This window comes from Tympanuchus pallidicinctus, unplaced genomic scaffold (assembly GCF_026119805.1).
Source record: "Tympanuchus pallidicinctus isolate F22 unplaced genomic scaffold, pur_lepc_1.0 scaffold7, whole genome shotgun sequence".
NCBI lineage: Eukaryota > Metazoa > Chordata > Aves > Galliformes > Phasianidae > Tympanuchus > Tympanuchus pallidicinctus.
Window position 1 is genome coordinate 18,117,556 of NW_026294791.1, and position 19,976 is coordinate 18,137,531.

The 19,976-nt window shown below is 37.6% G+C and overlaps 1 long non-coding RNA gene across 2 annotated transcripts in view; it reads left to right on the top strand.

Annotated features, from left to right (window-relative positions):
• Positions 1 to 19,976, top strand: part of LOC128072609 (uncharacterized) — a 137,978-nt gene that overhangs the window by 25,695 nt on the left and 92,307 nt on the right. Inside the window, exon 3 of one of the 2 annotated variants that reach the window (XR_008202375.1) lies at positions 5,843 to 6,714. The exons of the other annotated variant lie outside the window; for it this stretch is intronic. This is a non-coding gene — a long non-coding RNA (uncharacterized LOC128072609). Of the gene's footprint in view, positions 1 to 5,842; positions 6,715 to 19,976 lie in introns of those variants that run through there. 2 annotated transcript variants of the gene reach the window in all.

The following is a 19,976-nucleotide window of genomic DNA, read 5'->3' on the forward strand; positions in this document are numbered from 1 at the left end:
GCACTTGTCAGAATGAGTTTCATGTATTATTGTGAATAGCATATATTATTTGGTCCATGATGATGTATTTTGCAATGAGTCTTCACCTTATACTTTGTAGCAGCATTGTCACTTCGTACATGCTACATATTCCATCAAGCTAATGAAGCAGCTGTTTGCTATGCATGACCTGTTGTGTGACTGACTGATAACTGCAGCATTGTACACCTAGCACTCTATTATTAGACCTACTGCCAGACCGTACGTTATATTTCAGATATATTTAATGCCATGGAAACTTTGGAGGGGTAGAAAATAGTTTTAGAGACTCTCTGCAGACTTGAATGATGCAAATAGCAGAGATCCATCATGGCTAAGACATTACCTAGCAGTTTTCAGGATGAGGAGACCTGTTGGTACTGCTGGCACGCTAGAAATTGTATGCCCTATGGGAGCTGTGTAATTGTATCTTAGATATGAATTCAAAATACAACTTTGCTATAAAGGAACATATATAACTACCTTACTGCGAAGCAAGTAAGGGATGGTTACAGGGAATATTGGATGGCTTTTCCTCAGTTTGCAACCAAAGTGTACAAAAGTTTTCAATGGGAATTCATCCATCTGGTATGTTCTGAAACTGTAAGCTACCAAATGCATCTACTGGTCTTTGATAAATCGGACTTAGCAGATCTCATATACTACGGTCCATTAGAAGATCAAAAAAAAAAATTGTTTTGTTGGTGTATCAGAGCATGTTAAGCTCTCTCAGATGATTAGAGGGCTGGAGCGTCTACCTGACAAAGACAGGCTGAGGGAGCTGGGCTTGTTTAGCCTAGAGAAGAGAAGGCTGCAGAGTGATCTCATTGCAGACTTCGAGTATCTAAGGAGAATGTACAGACAGGAGGGGAATAAACTCTCTACAAGGGTAGATAACAGCAAAAGGGGAAATGGTTTGGAGGGAGGGAAGATTTAGATTGGCTATTTGGGAAGTTCTTGATGGAGAGGGTGGTGAGGTGATGGAACAGGCTGCCCAGAGAGGTTGTGGATGCCCTGTCCCTGGAGGCGTTCAAGGCTGGGTTGGGTGGGGCCCTGGGCAACCTGGTCTAGTATTAGATATGTAGGTTGGTGGTCCTGCATGCATCAGGGGGTTTTGAGTTAGGTGATCCATGAGCACCCTTCCAACTTAAACCATTCTGTGATTCTAAGACTTACTGATATCTTTGGAGTTTCTGTTCTGTGAAATATTTATTAGTAGTCACTGGTGTACCAAAACCAAAAAAGCTGAAGAGAAACTGTTTTGTTGCAGAAGGTGCATCAAGTATGTGCTTCCTTTGTGCATAATCTGTTTCTTTCCTTGTGTATGTAAGTACTCTATGAATTACTTAGTGTAGTCCTTGGAAGAATGGAGATAGTAACTTGGACTTCACCAAGGGTGAAGCTTTGGAATATGAAAATCTTATAGGGATCTGATTGCGCAGGCAGGCGTTTTGAGGAACATATAATGTCTGCTTAGTACTTTTTCCGCTTTCTCTATTATGTCTGCTAACACTGAATATCAAGAAAAACAGAAAAAGATGGACTGAATACAATGCTCTGTGGTTAGTGATGAGCAATTGAGAGTATATTTTGTTGTGAACAACTAAAGAGAAGGATCTAAGCTTATCTCTTGAAACACATAACAATAGGTGCAGCAATGACAGTTACCATGATTCACTTCTTGTTTTATGGTTACTGTGATGCTTTCCTAGTAGTCTAGCATCAGCCTAAGTAGGCTATGTCCCTACTCTCACATGGAGAGAATCTTTTAAAACGAGCAGTATTTCAGTGACTTCCGCAGTGATTGGTGAAGGAGGGAACACAATGAAGGTATCATGGCACTGGGAGCACTGAGTAGTGTAAATCAATATTGGTGATAGGTGAATGGTTGGACTGGATGATCTTGTAGGTCTTTTCCAACCCTGGTGTTTCTGTGACTTCTGTGATTGTCAAGGAAGCTGCTAATAAGTAGTAAAAAGTAAATGTATTATGTAGAATGTACTTGAAAATGAGACGTGCACCAGAAAGCCTGAAATATGTCAGGTGAAATTCTTTGATGTGGATACACAACTATCCTTCCCTTGTTACCTTGGTGCAAGTGTATTTTATGTGTTCTGATTATCCTGTTATGGACATTCAGAAAAACCTATTAATATCAGAGTAAAAAATAGAAAGTGGAACAGCAGTAGATCTGCGAGCGTGGGAGATGGTTAAAGGCAGGCATGATTTACCTTTGATTTCTGTGCTCGGATCTGAGTATCAGATTTGATCCAGTTGTTCTGGAAGGCATGTTTTTGAAAAAGATTAAAAAAAAAAAAAAGCAATAAAATAATTAAATTCTGTCTTTCCTATACATACAAGTAGTTGTGTAAGAATTTAGTATCCAAGTCTGAAACTCAGAAGTCATGTTGGATGCTTTTATTTCTGTATGCACATACTTGAAGGTTGGTTTATTCTCAGGAACGGAAAGTATAGAAATGTGACTTATTGTTTTCTTTGTGATGTGTGATGGATCTTGAAACTCTAGCCAATATTCATCTGACATTGCTGGAAGAATTGTTTTCCTGTTAAAATGGCACTCCAATTCCATGCTTTTTTTTCCTTACAAGCTTTTTGAACTCTAAGAGTAGCAGAGGAAAATTATAGTGATTTGAGAAGTCTTATTTCTTAGAGTGTGGAACTCAGCTGCCTCACTTCACTTATGGCTACTAGGAAAATGGGCTGATTAACCAATCTGCTTGAAGAAATAATTTGTAGATTGTCTGAATGTGCAAGAAAAAATGGGAAATAAACTTCAATTACCTTTAGACGATAGCATGCATCTGTCTGAATTTTTTTCTTCAGTGGAGAGAGGAAAAAACTCAGTTTGTAGTCAGTTACTAGGTGGCAGATGTTGTGCAAATATAGAAGACATGATCCTTGTGCCAAAATCTTTATAATCTATGTCTAAACAGGCAGCAGGTGGATACACCAGACGTGGGAAAAGAAAACAATGAGATAAGAGCAGTCAGAATCATGCGGATCATAGCACAACAGCTGCCTGCTCATTGTTTGTGTTTTAGATTGGTATCATGGCAAAAGGCATTCTGGGGAGATTTGGAAGAGCTTAATGTTGCTTTAGAGAATTATCATTTATTGTGTGACTCATGCTGGAAAACTGTTAAAACTCAAAGCAGAATTCAAAGATGGGCTTAACATAGTTGCTTGAGAAAATAAATTCTTTTCCCATCTCTTTTTTCTTTGGTGATCTAGGCCAAAGCCTCATGGAATGATTTACAAGATTTAAGCCATCAGTCTTTGAATTCTGGCAATTATTTGCATAGCATTGGAAAATACTTCTAATATGATCATATGATTTGCAGATCTCATCTGCAGTTGCTTTTTGAGTTGATTTTCTGGACTGTGAAGCCATGTTTTACTATGATAGAAATACAAACTTGAATCAATATACTATATATAGGCAGACCAAAAACTTTCATGTTTAGGTGATCTGTTATGACAGCCAAAAGTTATGCTTAAATGCTTATTATTGCTGCATGTTGTGTTTTTATGCCAAAATTCCATGAGTCATTGTAGGCAATTCCAGCCTTAAGTCTTTCTCATTGTGCTTGCTCCTTTCTCTTGCTGCCAGAGCTCCTTATTCCTTTCACATTGCTCTTCAGTTTCTCTGTAAACACTACCTGCACCCTTTATTTCTACTGAGCTACTAAATGCAGCTTTTATTTACATATTTTTTTGTCTATTCTGATAGTAAAAACATTTGTGATGCATCTCTAATACATGCAAACATATATTTTCTGAAACAGCCATGCAACTTGTTCATAATGTCTCTCAGCACTGGTAGAATATTTTCTTCACATTTACATACTGATATATAAAAAATAAAGAGCAAGAAGCAAGGCAAAAAAAGGAAAATACCCTGCTGCTGCTTCAAATAGATATTGTTTTAAAGTTGCGGTGAGACTAAAGAGTAATTTTCCTGTATCACCTAATCGGCATCACTACTCAAAACAGCTTAAGTTGCCTGCTGAAAGATACTTTAAGTCTCAGAACACAAATTGCTACAAGGTGGAGAGATTTCAGAGGACTCACCACTGCACGCTCGTTCCATTCCTGTGTTTTTTCTGGTTGTTTTTATCTGCTGTTGGTAGAAAAGATAGGGTTAAACTCATCTGGATACATGGAGGCCATGTATGTGTTCTCAATCTGTATCCTGAGGAGAGAAGTACATTTTACAGGTCTATGTGAAAACACTAAGCTGAATCTTTACTACAGTTTTCATTTCAGCATATTAGGGCTACCCTTTCGCTTAAATGTACAAATAAATTCATTAAATGAGTGAAGTCAGAGCAATTGGCAAAGATATCTTTGGGTTTAAAGCCTTCCTACTAAGGTTCAGGAGATCTGGCGTAAATGGTGAGCCATATGGTATACTTGCTAATTTCTCCTGCTTTAGTTTTTTCATTTGTAAAATGTGCATAACTATTTTATTTTATTTGATTTTTATTTTTTTTTTCAGACATGCAGCTTATTTTATTAACCATGATTTCAACTGGAGCCTGAAAGCTCAGGTTTAATTTGAGTAGTTATAATGAAAGCAAAGTGTAAGCTGTTGTTTAGGATGTATTGCATTATCTTTGTAAAGCAAAGGAGTCTAAATGCTGTTTTTTCAGTGCTGTCCTTAATTCAGGTAGTTTTGAATACAAATACTGAACCACAGGCTACAACTTCAGTGCTAAGGAAAGCTCTTTTCCTCTGACTAAGTCAATGTATTTAGGTCAACCTTGTGGCAATTCAGTCTGAATCAGGACTCCAATACTAAGTATAAGAAGACCTTTCCCAAGAGAAAGGGCTACTGATGTAAACAAAGGTTACAGCAGGACCAGGGCTATTGAGAGCAAGGCAGGTAAAGATAGTCACAGATTTAACAGTTGAAATAAAGCAAAAGCTTTAGCTCCTTCTGCACTTTTACCACTGTATCTCCATATTAATGCTTCTTTAGTGTAAGCTTTTAGTGGTGTTTATTAAACTTATGCTCGTGGTTACTGCACCACTTTCTGACAAGACTGCAAATGCAGAGACTGCTAGCAGTGAAGAATGAGTGACTGCTTCTTATAAGCTTAACAGTTGTAAGAAAGGAGCAAGCTGGCAAAAGGTTGCGAGCACTCATTTACACAGCTCTAGCCCACATGGGAGAGGTTTTTCTATTATCTTTCTCCCTTTACCTGTGTTCATTCATACCTTGGGAAAGTATATTCTCACTGAAGGCGATGCTAGCACTTTATAGGTATTTGGTTTTGCACACAGTGAGATATACCAGTGTCTGACATGCTTATTACATTTATTAAAATGGGAGTAGCAGGTAAAGCAGCTTGCTACTATGCTACGATTTCTGGGAGATTTTTTTAGTTTTGATTTTAGAATAGTCAGTACTTAAAGAGCACGTCATAGTTTCTAGCAGTCACTTATCCACAAAATAAAAAATTAGAAATAATCACATCTAGGACAATTTTCAGGGTTTTGTTATTATGCTCTTGTCACCTTTCTCCTTAAAATATGTTTGCAGTGGTAATGGCACATGATATTTGTATTCCAGTCAGTACCTGCAGTATGCTCAGTTACTCTGGTACAGCTAGGGACACGGTGGAGGTATTACCTGGACTGTGTACTTTTTTTGAGACCTTACTGGTGACATGATAGAAGTAAAAGCTGTAGATTATTAGGGATTTTGGTTCTGAGGAATTATCGGGGAGTGTGCAAAATAAATAACCGAAAAGCTGGATGAGTGAGAACAAGGATCTTATCCACAAGATGCTTCCTTCAGTTTCCACAGGTACTTCCCTCTGCAGCAGTACAACTTAAAGGAGATGAGATGCTGTTCCAGGAGTGGGAGAAGTTCAAGGACAGAGACAGCTTACTAATGTGGAAGAGGCTGTCAAGCTACATAGACTTAAATGTCTGCTCCCAGTTCTCGCTAATGTTTTAGACATATGCATTGATAATACAGTCATGCTGTGTATGAAAGCAATCGCTTTGTGAATCTCATGTTATATTCATATGTGAATATAATATATTTTAGAAAAATCGTTTTCTTTTCAAAGACAAATCACTCATTGCATCTTTATACTTGATTTCATTCAAATGGAGTGTGATGCTACAATTTCAGCACAGGGTATAAACCTTTAATCCATAAAGACTGAGGAATGCATTCTCTGCCTGAGACAAACATGACTCCATTATCATTGGTAGCGGTGTGCTTGTGTACCAAGGGTGCAGAAGTTTAGATTGCAGAAAAACTGGATTTTATTTGTCACCCTCAAAATGCTTGGTTTGTTTATCAAATGGTGTGAATTGGAAGCTGTATTTTATTGAAGGCTGAAAAAATACCCCCATGTGATTTCCTGAAACAAGGATATTAACAGAGCAAGAACAATCATGGTTCAAAAACCGTAAATTGGTTTGCAAGCTTTGTCTTCTGTAGTTTGTTTGAAGTCCCACTATTAGAAGTCCTTTGTAATGGATGTATTCCCTTGGTTTATTACATCAGCCAGAATCCCTTCTTTCACAGAGAAACTTTGGAAAAACAAAAACTATTTTTTTAGTTAATGTTTTTAAGACTGGAATGAAAGATCTTTAAATGGGTTGCATGGTGTAGAAAAGTCCCTGTTTTCTGTGTAGAACACTTTTCCAGTTCAATTGGAAGAGTATGATGATAGTTTTCAGTGTTCTCCAAATGGTGATTGAGTTACGAGAAATCTATCCTTATGGGAAGAGCTGTTATTTTGCTGTGCTGTCATTTTCCTCAACTGTTAAACCCTAATGGAAAGCCTGTGTTTTAAATGAAATTAACATTTTAAAAGTATTTAAGTAAAGAATTTGTCGTGTGACTGTGTTATTTCTTTCAGTGAGGCTTGGGAACCCGATGCCTCTTACACTCTTAACTCCAGGCATCTGTATTTCTTCAGGTAATTGAATACCTTAAGAAACAAGGCCCTTAATGCCTGCTTAGCTCTGCTTTGTTCTAGTCTTTAGGGGTGGCAGTTTAGGAAGCTTACTGGAGTGTGTGCTCCAGGAGTCTGTAGCAGCTGTTTGACTGCAGATGCCCTAGAGCCCAGCCGAAAGCCTACTGAAGTCAGTGGAAAGCATCTCTTTAACCTTCTGAGCTCTTTGTTTAGCCTATGAGCTCATTAGGCATGTAGCTGTCACTTTATTTCATGTTTGTACAGTTCTGGGTACCACAAGGCTCTATTCATCATTGATTTCTGGGCACTGTTGCATCAAAGTTAAAAATATGTATTCTTTATAAGCATGTTCATTATGTGCTATCTCCTTCTATTGCTGTCAACTTTGCTGTGCCGTTCATTGTGTGCTAATAGTTTATAGGGAGGGATGGAAGAGAGGCTCAGCTTTCCTTTTCTCCTTACTCTGATCAGTGATTTTAGATTATAGAAAACATGTTTGAGGTTATGAGGTCACAGTTTGGGAAAATCTATGAAACAGTGATGCCTCCTTCTATTAGATACTGGAGTAAAAGCAGGCTGTAACGTGCCTGCTGTCTTACAGTGAAGTGACAGTTAGCTCTAAGAAATGAATCTTCTGTAAGCAGGTGTAGATCTTGCTCCTGGTCTGTGCATCCAGAGCAGTGGGTGTGCATGACTGCTGAGCAGTGCTCTAAGACTTGAATTCTAAAGAAGCATTATCTTTGGGAAACTGTTGTATTGTTATTGCTGTACTCCATTTAAGGTACAAAATATCTTGATTCAGAGTACCTCAGTTTCTCTGTTGCTGTAGGCATGAATACTGTTTTCCTTTCTGTACTGACAGCCTGAAGAGAGCATTAGTTAAGTACTGTTGGGGGGGGGGGGGGGGGGGAAGCTCTGAAAGGAAGTATCCAAGGGTTGGGCTCTGTATGAATCTAAATGCTTAATTTATTCATGGACTGCTCTTCAAAATAACAGTGCATTAAGCAGCCAATCCGTATGATGTTCAAAACTATGGCTGAGATTTTGACTGGCCACTAAGCCATAAAATCTCTTTCACTGGCTCTGCTTCATCCTGACAGTGTGGTAATGCTGTGAAATAAATAAATAAACTTACATACTTGCACCATCCAAATCTCTTTAAAGTGTTGAGGCATGGGGCTCCCTAACAGACTGTTTTGGATCAATTTTTAGCTGCTGTATCTTATCCATCTCATTCAGGCTATTTTGAGCACCTTCATCTTCGCCAAACATGAGTGTACAGAGATGGACATGACTAAGCAGGTAATGCAGAAGGCTGGCAACTCGCTGCTACGGCAACTTTACAGAGCTCAGTACCTATTTGGAATTTAATTCTGGCTGTGAGAGTGTTTCTGATATCAGGAAGAGAATGTCCTGTTCTGTGTTTAGCATTATATTTCTAGATATCTTTGCAGTAGCTGCATTAAATATGTAACTTCTGTAAATCAGACTAATCTTGTTAATCTCTGTTCTTGAAACTAGACTAAACAGACTAAGCAACTGTCCTCTGATTCCCTAAATAGACTACTATTAAAAATAGAATTTACTTTTCTCAAAAAATGAACTTATGTTAAATAACCTTTTTAATTTTTGCCTCTCTTTCCATGTTTATGAACATACCTGGCACGACTAAAGTACAGGTAAAGTCATCAAGCTCTGCCTTTTCTTTAATCTTCTAGATTCCCCAGGTAATGCTATCTGTGAGGCAAAGAAGGTCAAAACTTTTATGTGAGGTGTGAATATTAAAACAAATGCCTAAGAATAATTCCCCATTTGGAACTGCAACAAGACAGTGTTGGTGGATCTGGTAAGCAAGCAAAACATTGCAGTGTTCAGTGCTTCCTTCACTATGAAGTCCCTGAACTCCAGCAGGTGGCAGTGAGCAACAGTCTGAAGTCCAAATGATGCAGAAGTGCAATGGAATTTGCATCACAGCACAAAAAGGGTACTGGATTCATTTAGAAAACAAATGGCACAGCTGTGGCAGGTACATGAAGGCGTCTAAACAAACAAAACATTTTTCAGACTGGTAGCTTCAAAGTCAGCCTTAGAAGGTGAAGTCATCTTGATCCTTCCATTTCCCCCTTGTATTCTCCATCCTCATCTGGGCAGGCACTATTGCTTTGTTGTGATGCAGTGCTGAGCAGGTAAAGGTTGTTACAATCCACTTTGTTAGATTAATAGAAATGCAGAGTGTGTTTTTGAATAGCTCATTTTACATGTGAGTCTTTTTTCATGGAATGTATAATGAATTGAAGTGTGATAAGCAATTTCATTCATTACAGCTGTCAGCCAGTGTGCACTCCTGTGCTTGATTTGTTTTGGTGCTTCTTGCAGGTTGCTGTTGAGGTATTGATCATTAGGCTTCATTTTGTGAATTACCCTGGTGGTGAAAATAAATAAAAGAAAATGTTACTGGGTATAATGGGAACAAATCTTCATTTTCTATAGATGTGAGGAAAATGTGGGAATAAAAAGCAAATGTACACACTGGTGTTAATCCCTTGTGCACAATAGTAAATATCTGAGCCTTTTCTTATGTGATGTTGGTTAAATTAAGATATCAATGCATCCTGTTGTATCTTAAGATAGTTTCCTTGGTCTGAAGGAAGGAGGTAAATTCTCTCAGAGATAAGCAAAATAAAGATGTGAAAATCCAGTTTATTAGCTGAATTTATTCATTTAACTGTAAGATCAAATATAAAATTCAGTGTAGATATGGCTGGTGATAGCTAACACCCATGAACACAGAGGGTTGTTCTCATTTTCTGCCTTTCTGTTCTTAGGGCACTTGTTTCCTGCTGAAGTGAACGAAACTTTTGTGTTTGAGGTGGATTGCAATGTCATTAAGTATCCACAGAATCTCTTAAACTGAAAGAGATTGTGAGGGAAGACAAAGGTTCCCGTAGCTATGGAGAGCTGCGAAGGTCACTCTTGCCTAATTGTAGTTAGGCATATCTGCTCTTAGGAAAAGGGAGGTGGAATTTTTACAGCAGCTTTCTTCCCATGTGTTGTTGAGGAAAATGGTTTCCCATTTGTCTAGAGCTTTCCTAGAGTTCCCATCAGTATATATGTCAGTGTGAACGTGCTAAGGAGCTCATAACCTTTTAATGGAGCATATGCCTGTCCTTGGCTAGAGCCTAAATGCTTTAACCACCCTCATCCTGAAAGATGTAAGAGTAGTTTCAGCTAATTATGAGTTAACTACAGTTAAAAGTGAGATAAGGTACAGCGTACCTTGAAAATGAAAAATTAATACTGAATTCTAGCTGTATAGATCAGTAAGCTTTCAGTAACTAAAACTACATTCTCAGCATATCTGTGTGAGAGCAGAAATCAACTTTATGAATTAGTATTTGAAAGTCATAGACTTCAATGATGTTTGATAAAACTTTTATTGGCTGAGGTAACAAAGCATGTGCTTAGGTGAAACTAATGTTGAGGCTGTTTGTGAATGAAGATCAATTGCATGACTAATTTTAAGTATGTTGCTCAAGGAGGAAGCCTTGACAGCTGCCACCTGTCTTACTGCTGTTCTGTGGGCATCCTCCTTGTCCAGATGGGAAAAAAACAGGGTTTAATTTTAAAACTGATCTTAACTCTAAGATCCCTGGGCACCAGGATGCATTTGGAGATGCTTTGTCCCTTTTCTTCCTCTTGTAGTATTTAAGAAATATCATAAGAGATGGGGGTGACCCTGGGATTTTCAGTAGGCACACTCATCTTATGTGGGTTCAGTCAATAATAAATAATTTATGTCTTAAGTAATAATGCCAAAGCTTGGTTGTAGACTGCTGTGTCATACTGCTAGATAGTTTGACTTGCTCCCCAAGAAACAAACTTTGGTTGAGGAAGGGAGAAGACAGAACTCTGATACTATTTTGTATCCTGTCCTCTGTTTGCTTTCTTTCCTTGGTAATGCTTAAAAGCTAAGACTGGTTCAGTAATGAATAATATGATTTATGTGACTAAGAACCTCTAACTTGTGCTGCATAGAGAAAGCAGAAAAGTAAATTTGATAAGACTTTGTACTTTGTCTTTTAAGCTAGCTTTCTGTTTTGTGAATATAAAATAGAAAAAATTCTTAAACCTTTAAGCAAGTCTTTCTGTACTGCTGTTTCACGATTTTATGAACAGTCCTTTGAGTTTTTATATAGTCTTCGGTTTAAAAATGAAGTGAAATGCTTCTAGTCACATGCAATATTAACTGCTCTTTAGAGAAGGAGCTGTGTAATTAATTTCATTTTTCTTTATGAAGCTGGGTATTGGTATATAAGGATTTCTGTTCTTCTGGATCTAATAGTAGCAGTTTGAGCTGAATTAGCTGTTCAATGTGCTGAGTTACAAATAGTTTAAAATTAAAACCAAAGGATTTCACTATTTACATGTGTTAAATGCCTTTAGAAAAGACTGGTAAGAGGCTGTAATTGGATTCAGCTATATTGTGTGAAGAAATTTGTAGTACATTACGAGGCATATTATGTTATCTATCTAAAAGAAATAATTCTTTGGTGGGTTTAGGTGATGAGATGGGGTGAAAAGCTATTAAATATTAGAAAAGAAAGATGTGACAAATATTAACAGATTCTACTTACTATCACTCTGCTTTGGCCCACCTATCCTTTTCAAAGAAATAAGAACATATGCCATATTCAGCTGACCTGTAACTACCTTTGCAGCATGATGTGAACAAACCAGTCAAATGCAGCAGGGTGGATCCTGGTCAAGGTTGACTTTTTGATTTGATGACATCTTATTGTAAGTGATGCTTTCAAGAGCTCATTTATTGCTCTACTGCTTCTGTAAGTGATAGTGAACTAAGAGATTGTAATCAAGGTATTTGTAACAACAAGATGAGTCAGGATTTTTCAGTCTTCTCTCTTTTTGGAGAAAAAGCTGACAACTGATGCAGTCCAGATCAGGTTGATGACTGTTTTATAACCATTTCCTTCCACTATTAACTGATGTGAATGCCTTGATGGCTAAAGGCTAATGTAGGTGCAGTAACTGACAGTACTCTGGTGGAATCTGTTCATTTGCAGAGGAGCTGTATGTTGACTGGTTTCAAGAGCAATTTTCTATCTTATGTTTGGAATGCCTAGCTGATTTTTGCTGGAGGCTCTTTTCTGTAGTTAATTATAGGATTATAATTGCCAATTAAGTGATAAGACAAAAATTTCGTATTGAACTGCTTATGCACACATCCAATGTATTGTGCAGCTCAAGTGGCACAGGGAATGTGATATACATATAGCTGCTTATAACTTCAGTTTTTTCATTGTTCATTGTGACTATAATAACAAAACAAGCAAAACAGAAAGCTGCTTTACACCTAGAAATATAGAATTTTTCTTGCCTGCAGGAAGCAAAAATAGGTGTGCAACTTCTGCTGAGGTGAAATTCTTCAGTTTGCACTTCATTACCAAGCAAATTGAGTCCTGATGAGAATTTCTAATAGGAATATGATCATGGTAATGTGATAGTTACATCTGGGTTTAATAGCCAGCCTTTCAAGGCAGGGTGCAAGACCAAATACTCTTCCCATTTTGTGCAGGCTGAAGAAATGCTATCTAAGCCAAAACTTTGTTCATCCAAGTGCAGTGAATAGACTGTTGTCTGTTCAAAGAATTATTATTGCCTAGTCACCATGCTAACATCTAATATCGAAAGTATCTTTTTTAGTACAGCTCACAGTGTTATAGTATACAGATTCTGTTGCTCTAAACCTCTGTTTCTAGTATTACCCAGTACCTTTCCATGCTGCACTGGTTCCAAAGTTTAATGAATTTTTGAGAGGAAGGGAAGATGATTTTGCAAAGACCGGTCAGTATTCTGATCCCTTTGAGGGAAATACAATGATTATTTCTTCCTCCATATTTTGGGATCTTTTTTGGGTATTTTTTGTATAATTGCTAACGTAGTACACTCACCTGCTCTTTCTTCATTGATTCATAGTTTATATTATATCCAAGGTCTGTATTTATATTGGGTTTCACACGTGCGTTTGTTTTTACTTCTGAAACTGGTTTTACCAAAGTTGCTGTCATACTGCAACTGTAAATCAAACATCTGTGACTTGTTTTGGTAGTTCTGTGGTCTCTGTTACCACCCTGTGTTTGCTGTTTCAAGGCCTTTGCTATAATTATCTACCTGCCTGTAATTTTGGAGGCCACTGTTACACCATCTGTTTTTCTTATGTATCACTTGGGCTGTGGTTAATTGATTTATGAGCTTAACAAGCTAATCCTGTGTTCCACTTCCTGGGTTGCTAAGAGTTTGCTCTAAAATTATGCAGAAGATGTGCAAGACAGCCATGGGTGCAAATGCACAGAAGCAAAATACAACTCCTTGTTACCAATGTCTTTCAGTCACAACGGTATCATTAGTATGTTATAGAAATGGCAGCAATAAATTATTATATGAATTCTGTGATGATGGGTAGATACTAAGAATTATCAAGTTAATCTATGTGAAGATTTGGATCTGTGGAATATTATTGAAGGTGATGTGGATTTTCTCTTTTTGGATTGGAGTAATTCCAGATACATATACAGACTTGGAGAAGAACTGGTTATGTGTGAGGGTAGAGGCTGATTACAAGCAGGTAACCAGCAAGAGTTCGGTCTTGGGCCTGGTGCTCTTCATCATCTTCATCAACGACATATACGATAGCATTGAGTGCACCCTCAGCAAGTTTGCAGATGATACCAAGCTGAGCTGAGCAGTTGATACATTGGAGGGAAGAGAGAACATCCTGAGGGACCTGCACGGGCTGGAGAAGTGGGTCCATGAAAACCTAATGAAGTTCAATAAGCCAAGTGCAGGGTGCTACACTTGGGTTGGGGCAATCCCACGTATATATACAAACTGGGAAGATCTCCTTGAGAGCAGCCCTGTGAAGAAGGACCTGGGGATCCTGGTGGATAAGAAGCTGGACATGAGCCAGCAGTGTGCTCTTGCAGCCCAGAAAGCCAACTGTGTTCTGGGCTGCAATAAAAAAGGGGTGGCCAGCAGAGAGAGAGAGATGATTGTCCCCTTCTGCTTGGCTCTTGTGAGGCCCCATCTGCAGTACTGCATCCAGGCTGGGGGCCTTCCAATACAGGGAAGATGTGGAGCTGTTGAAGCAGATCCAGAGAAGGGCCATGAAGATTATCAGAGGTCTGGAACACCTGCCCTATGGCAGAGAACTCTTTGCAGCCTTCTAGAGTATAAAAGGGGATTATAAAAAGGAGATGAATTGACTTTTTTACAAAGCTAGATATTGATGGGACAAGGGGGAATGGTTTTAATCTCAAGGAGGGAAGGTTTAGATAGGTTGTCAAAGGTTGTCAAACTCTCTTCACAAAGAGAGTTGTGAGACTCTGTGTGACTGGCACAGGCTGCCCAAAGAAGCTCTGGGTATTCTGTCTGTGGTGGTATTCAGGACTAGATTGGATGGTGCCCTGAGCAACCTGTTGTAGAGATCTGGAGTTTGATTGCCCTGCCTGTGGCAGGGTTTGGAACTTGATGATCCTTGAGGTCCCTTCCAACCCAAGCCATTCTATGATTCTTTAAGTTATCTTAAGAATAATAAGATAAAACAACCAATTTCAACAAAATGAGCATCATACCATTTACTCCAAAAATGTGTATGAAGCCGTGTTGATTGTGGGGGATGTGGCATGGAGAGTGGAACCCACTTGAGATGAACTTCTACAGGAATAATTCATGGTTAGTCCAATCTGTCTCAACAAAAACTTTGTTGCAGACTGGAAATGAATCAAGGTCATGTCTTGGAATCTGGGACAAGTCTGTTGACTAAAGGTAGCTGCAGTTAGTGAATGGTATTTGCTATTGCTGAGGCAAGCACCATTTGTCAGCTAGGCATTCTCTTTCCTGGGCAAACTGGAGAAGAAATCCTGTGTGCTATGTAATGCACCTAAAAGGGATTCACTACAACAGAGAAAGCAGATGGTCAGAACCTGGAAGGCTTATAATACTGTGAAATGAGCAATATATCCTGCTGGAAGAAACTTGGGGAATTCGAAATAGAAGCAATTGATTTCAGATCATGAGTATCTTCTGAGTAATATTTCCATGTTTTCTTGTAAGAGTGACTTTTGTAGAAAGGTTTTTACTAAAGCACAGGAATGTAAAGGAGCTGAGGCATTATCCACAGCTCTAACAAAAAGGCAAAAAGACATTTTCATGGATTGTAAATTTCTTCTATGTTTACAGAATGGGGAGGATTTTTTTGCTAAAAATTGAATTATCCAGACAGAAAACTGTGCAAAAAGTGCTATTTTGATATGATTTATTTCCTATCAAGGTATCTTATTATTTTCTTCACGAACAATAATCCCAAACTAAACCTAGTTAATGAAGGGGAAAATAAAATAAAACTATTAAGTTTTTAATTTTAAAGACCAAGTTAAACATTTCAGTAGAGTTTTAAAATGTATGCTTTATTTTGTTAGTAACACACAAGAAATAAACTTATTTCACCATTGAAAAATATTTTCCATCTCAAATGGTTGCAAGATTGGGAAAACTGTCTTCTGCTCATTCCTGTTAACTGAGTTAAATCTGAAAAGCAGAATAAAACATTTGTTTAGTAAATGATGTATTAGTTTAGCAATGGGTCACAATTGTTACTTTGATAATCACAATCTGCATAGTTTAAAACAAGAAACAAAAACCAAAACAACTCTGCAGATGAATTACTCTGGGCATTTCAGATGTTGTTTGGAGATCCTTAGTGCTCTGAACACTAAGGAGAATCAACTTCAATGCATTTGCTGGTAAAAGAGATTGCAGGTGCTTGACAAATCTTGTACAGAGTCTGGGAACAGATTTTTTTTTGTTGTATTGTAGATCAAAGGGAATTTGGACAGCTAAATTGTTGAACAGCAAAATTAGCATTTTACATCCAATAGTAAGAGGAAATTTATCTCCTCAGTCAGACCAGAGTGTGAAGTCTTATCATTAGCTGCAATGCTAAGAGTGGCAGTGTATTATTTCATGGTTGAGGCTCCAGATAAATAGAAGAATGACTCGATGGCTATCATAGACGAAGTTTGGACTGGCTTTCCACTACACGTGTTTTATTTTTTGTTTGTTCTTTTTATTAGTCCTGCTAAGCTTTTGGAGTCATTTATTCATAGTCACTGGGTGTTGTAATTTATTTCCATTAATCAGTGTTACAGTGAAATATATTGGATCTAAACAATATGAGAGGGGGATGAGGCATGATGTTTATTTCGGTGCATTGAAGGAATACTCATCCTCTGGAAGAAATGAATGCAAATTTATCATGTGGAGTACCCATTAATGCATTACACTGAGCGTTCTTTTCATTTTTACCTCTCATAGGAGAAAGCTTTTTCCTTTGGTTGATTGAGTATGGCACAAAGGTAACAACAAGTTTAAACCGTCACCTTCTAAATGCAAAATGTAATTGAATCAGAATGTAGTGTCTATACTGATGGACTCCCTGGTGCTTTAACAACTGGAATTATGATTAGAAGGATCCAGTTAGTGCTGACTTCTCATACGTTAAGCCCCTGTTATGAAATTCTCCTCTTACAACGTTTACTTTTGAATTATGCAGTGCTATCTTAAATAGTTTAATATTACCATGGAATAAAAGTCAGAGCTTCAAGGGGGTTTTATAATTCTTGCTGAAATACATACAGAACTAATTTGCAGTAATGCTGTATGACCACTATTTTCTCTAAACAGCTCTCATCACATTCCTCCTTTAAAACTGCGTTATTCAGCAGAAAATTAATTGGAAAAGCAGGACTCATCTGTGAATCAATTATAGGACAGGGTGTGGAAGACAAACAGACTTGAGTGTTGAGTGTGAGAAAGTGGGGGGCTTCTGAAGGCTCAGAGACATATGAACTCCTTACAAAATACAAGATCTGAGAAGTCTTTCTAAATAAAAGTGAACTGGAGAGTGTGCTCTTAAAAGGCTCCATAAATCATATGGCCAGTAGGCTGCACATGGAATATGTTCTGCTTTCACGCTTACAGAGAAACCCCTAAATCACTGTTAGCTGACAATATATATATATGTGTATATATATGAATAAAAAAAATATAAATATATATGTATTTATATACACCCAAAATAGAGATTTCTAAATTATGTTAGTATTGCCAGAGTTGGCTATAATATTCATTTGCAAAATAGGTAGGATTAGGTTCTTCAGACTGTTTATATTGATAAGGTCTGCTACGTATTTGCTGAGCAGAAATAGCTGCAATAGGCTCACACCGTAGGCTCAGTGATAAAGATGCATTTGGATAATGCTCCCAAAAATTCGTTACGTACTTTAAGTCATGGGATAATTGTAGTGACGGTACAAGTCACCGTCATGTCAGTGTTAACATGAGAATTGAATCTGACTAATGTTTTGTGTGAAAATAGTAACAGGTAGCAAAATCCATGTTTTTATTCTCAAATTGGAGGGAACAGACAAAGAGGTTTTCAAGTATGAAAATGAATCCATGCAGTTCAGAAGAGGGGAGGAAATACATATTGGTTTTCATGTTTCATACCGTTGATGAGTTTGTGCTCCACACTGGTGCCTCTAAACCTAATCCAAAGCCCCTGATAATTCATAATAATTCATAATAACGACCTCTGCTCTAGCCTCCTTTGAATTAGGGCACTTTATTGTGTTATAAACCAGTGTACTTGCATGCCAAATCTTGAATTAAAATGACAAACTAAGCATACTTGAAATTATTTGGGTAACTTCAATTCCCATAAACGTTCTTTGAAGGAGAGGGTAAAAATTGCTTGATTAGCTTTTATTTTTCTATTATCTATTTAAGTGTAAAGTAAATTACAAAGTCTGATCCAGTTTCTATTAAAGCCAGCAGAAAAATTCTGGCTGACATCAGGATAAAGTTTAGCAGCGAGGGTTTCAAAAACAGAGCTGTACATGCAAAATGAGGGAGGTGAAGACATAAATCAAGAGTGAGTAAAAAATGGAGAAAATTGTCCTCGAGATCTCTTGCACAAGCCATTGTACCGGCATGATCAAGAGTCCCTGTGCAAAGAGAACTGATTTCCTCCTAGATAATGATGATGCAGTGGGAGTACAGACATGAACAGATCCTAGAGCAGTTCAATAGATACATGTTTCTGGGGGATTGCAAGTTTGGAGTGGTCTCTTTTGTTAGACTAGCAAATAGTACAGTTATGGGCAAACGTGGTATGAGTCATGTCAGGCACTTTTCAAAGTCTTCAGAAATCCTTTTTTTTTTTTTTTTTCCTTCCTGTGAGTGAATGTACTTACCTTAATATTTTCTTATGTAGAAGCTATTTTCTATCTTTTTTTGCAGAGCCTTTTTTCCTCCTTTCCTCTAAATTTTCTATGGGATACTCAACCTAAGTATTCATTGCCATCTGCAGTGCCATGGAGTTTGCTTGGATAAACTGGAGGTTTTGATACACTAGGATTAAAATGTTGTCTGATGGTTTGCTGAGTTAACATTTCAGATGCTGGGTGAGAAAAGAGTGGAAATGGTTGTAAAGTCCTGACAGTTACCTCATCCCTTTTTTTTTTTTTTTTTTTTTTTCTTGGAAGAAAAACAAGAGAACAGTTTGTGGAGAGCTGATCCACAGCCTCTTTGCTGTTTGGATGGGATTAAATTATTTTTGTTCAGGTTCCAGTACAGAAACTTCATTTGTCCCTGTGTAGCGGGTTATCTGTATCTCTATAAGTTGTTTCCACTATTTTAACTCAAACATTTCTGGTTAAAAATGCATTCTTTAAATTGTATGGCATCGTAATTACTTTGAATTGTGCCCGTCCACATGGGTACAACAGATGTTGCTGTTGCTTGTTGTTTTAAACACTTTCAGTTAGCATTTGACTGAAAGAAAATGACTGTAGGGAATATTACTGGGATATTTCACTGATTTCTACAGTGTTCACCACTGTGTTGATTTCCTGATCCCCTGAGAGTGCAAAGCAGTTTCTGATTTTGTTTTCAGAACTTGTCCTGAATTGATCTTTGTATGTTCCTGCTTGACTGCAGTACTCCCGTGAAGCTGTATATGTTCTTGACCATGAGGGGGAAAGTGGGAATAAATTAGAGTGAGGAAAAATCAGTGTGATTGATGCACATTTGCTGTTTTTATCTGTTGAAGTTCCTGCTTGAACACTTTTTTTTTTTTTTTTTTTCTTTAAGACCCAATGAGTGGAAAGTTGCACTCCTTGCTGCAAGCTGAGATGTAAGTTTTTAAGTTCTGTTCAGCAGTGTTGGGGGCTCTTTGAACTTACACAGCACTGCTTTGTCAACAGACGAACAGTTATAAACAAAAAATACAGAGGAAAAGGTTTTTTTTTTTTTTTTTTTTTTTTTTTTTTTGCTACTGACCTCTAGAAACTTATTATCCAGTTTTTAGCATATTGATTTTTGAGCACTAAGGGCTGTTTGCATTAGCTCTATAAACAGTGTTAATATTTTGACTCACTGATGTGATGTATTGCTCAAATACTGTAGAAAACATAAAAATCAACTCTGTTACTCAAATCTAAAGCCATCTCCAGAGATTGTAAGTACATAGGGTCATAAGTGGTATGATTGAATTCACTGGGTGATTGTAATTTGTTAACCTGTATTCTTAGCAGCATCTGTTAATCACAGTAATAAAATATTTTGAATATTGTAAGGTTATCTTCGTGGATCCTTCCAGACTTGCTCTGTATTAAGCCTGTGGATAGCACCTTTGAAGTTTACTTTGCTACTCACGACCACAGTGTTAACAACTGTTGGAGGACAGGAACTACCAACTCTGAAACAAGATAGAGAATTATTTTTGTATGTGTGGAAATAATAGGTCAGAAGCATCTCAGGTTGTGTCTCTCTACTCTGTTTGAATAATGAAGTGTTCTGTTTATTATTCAGTAAACAGCAGTCATTCCTGGCAGTGAGTAATGAGAAAAAGTTTCTAAG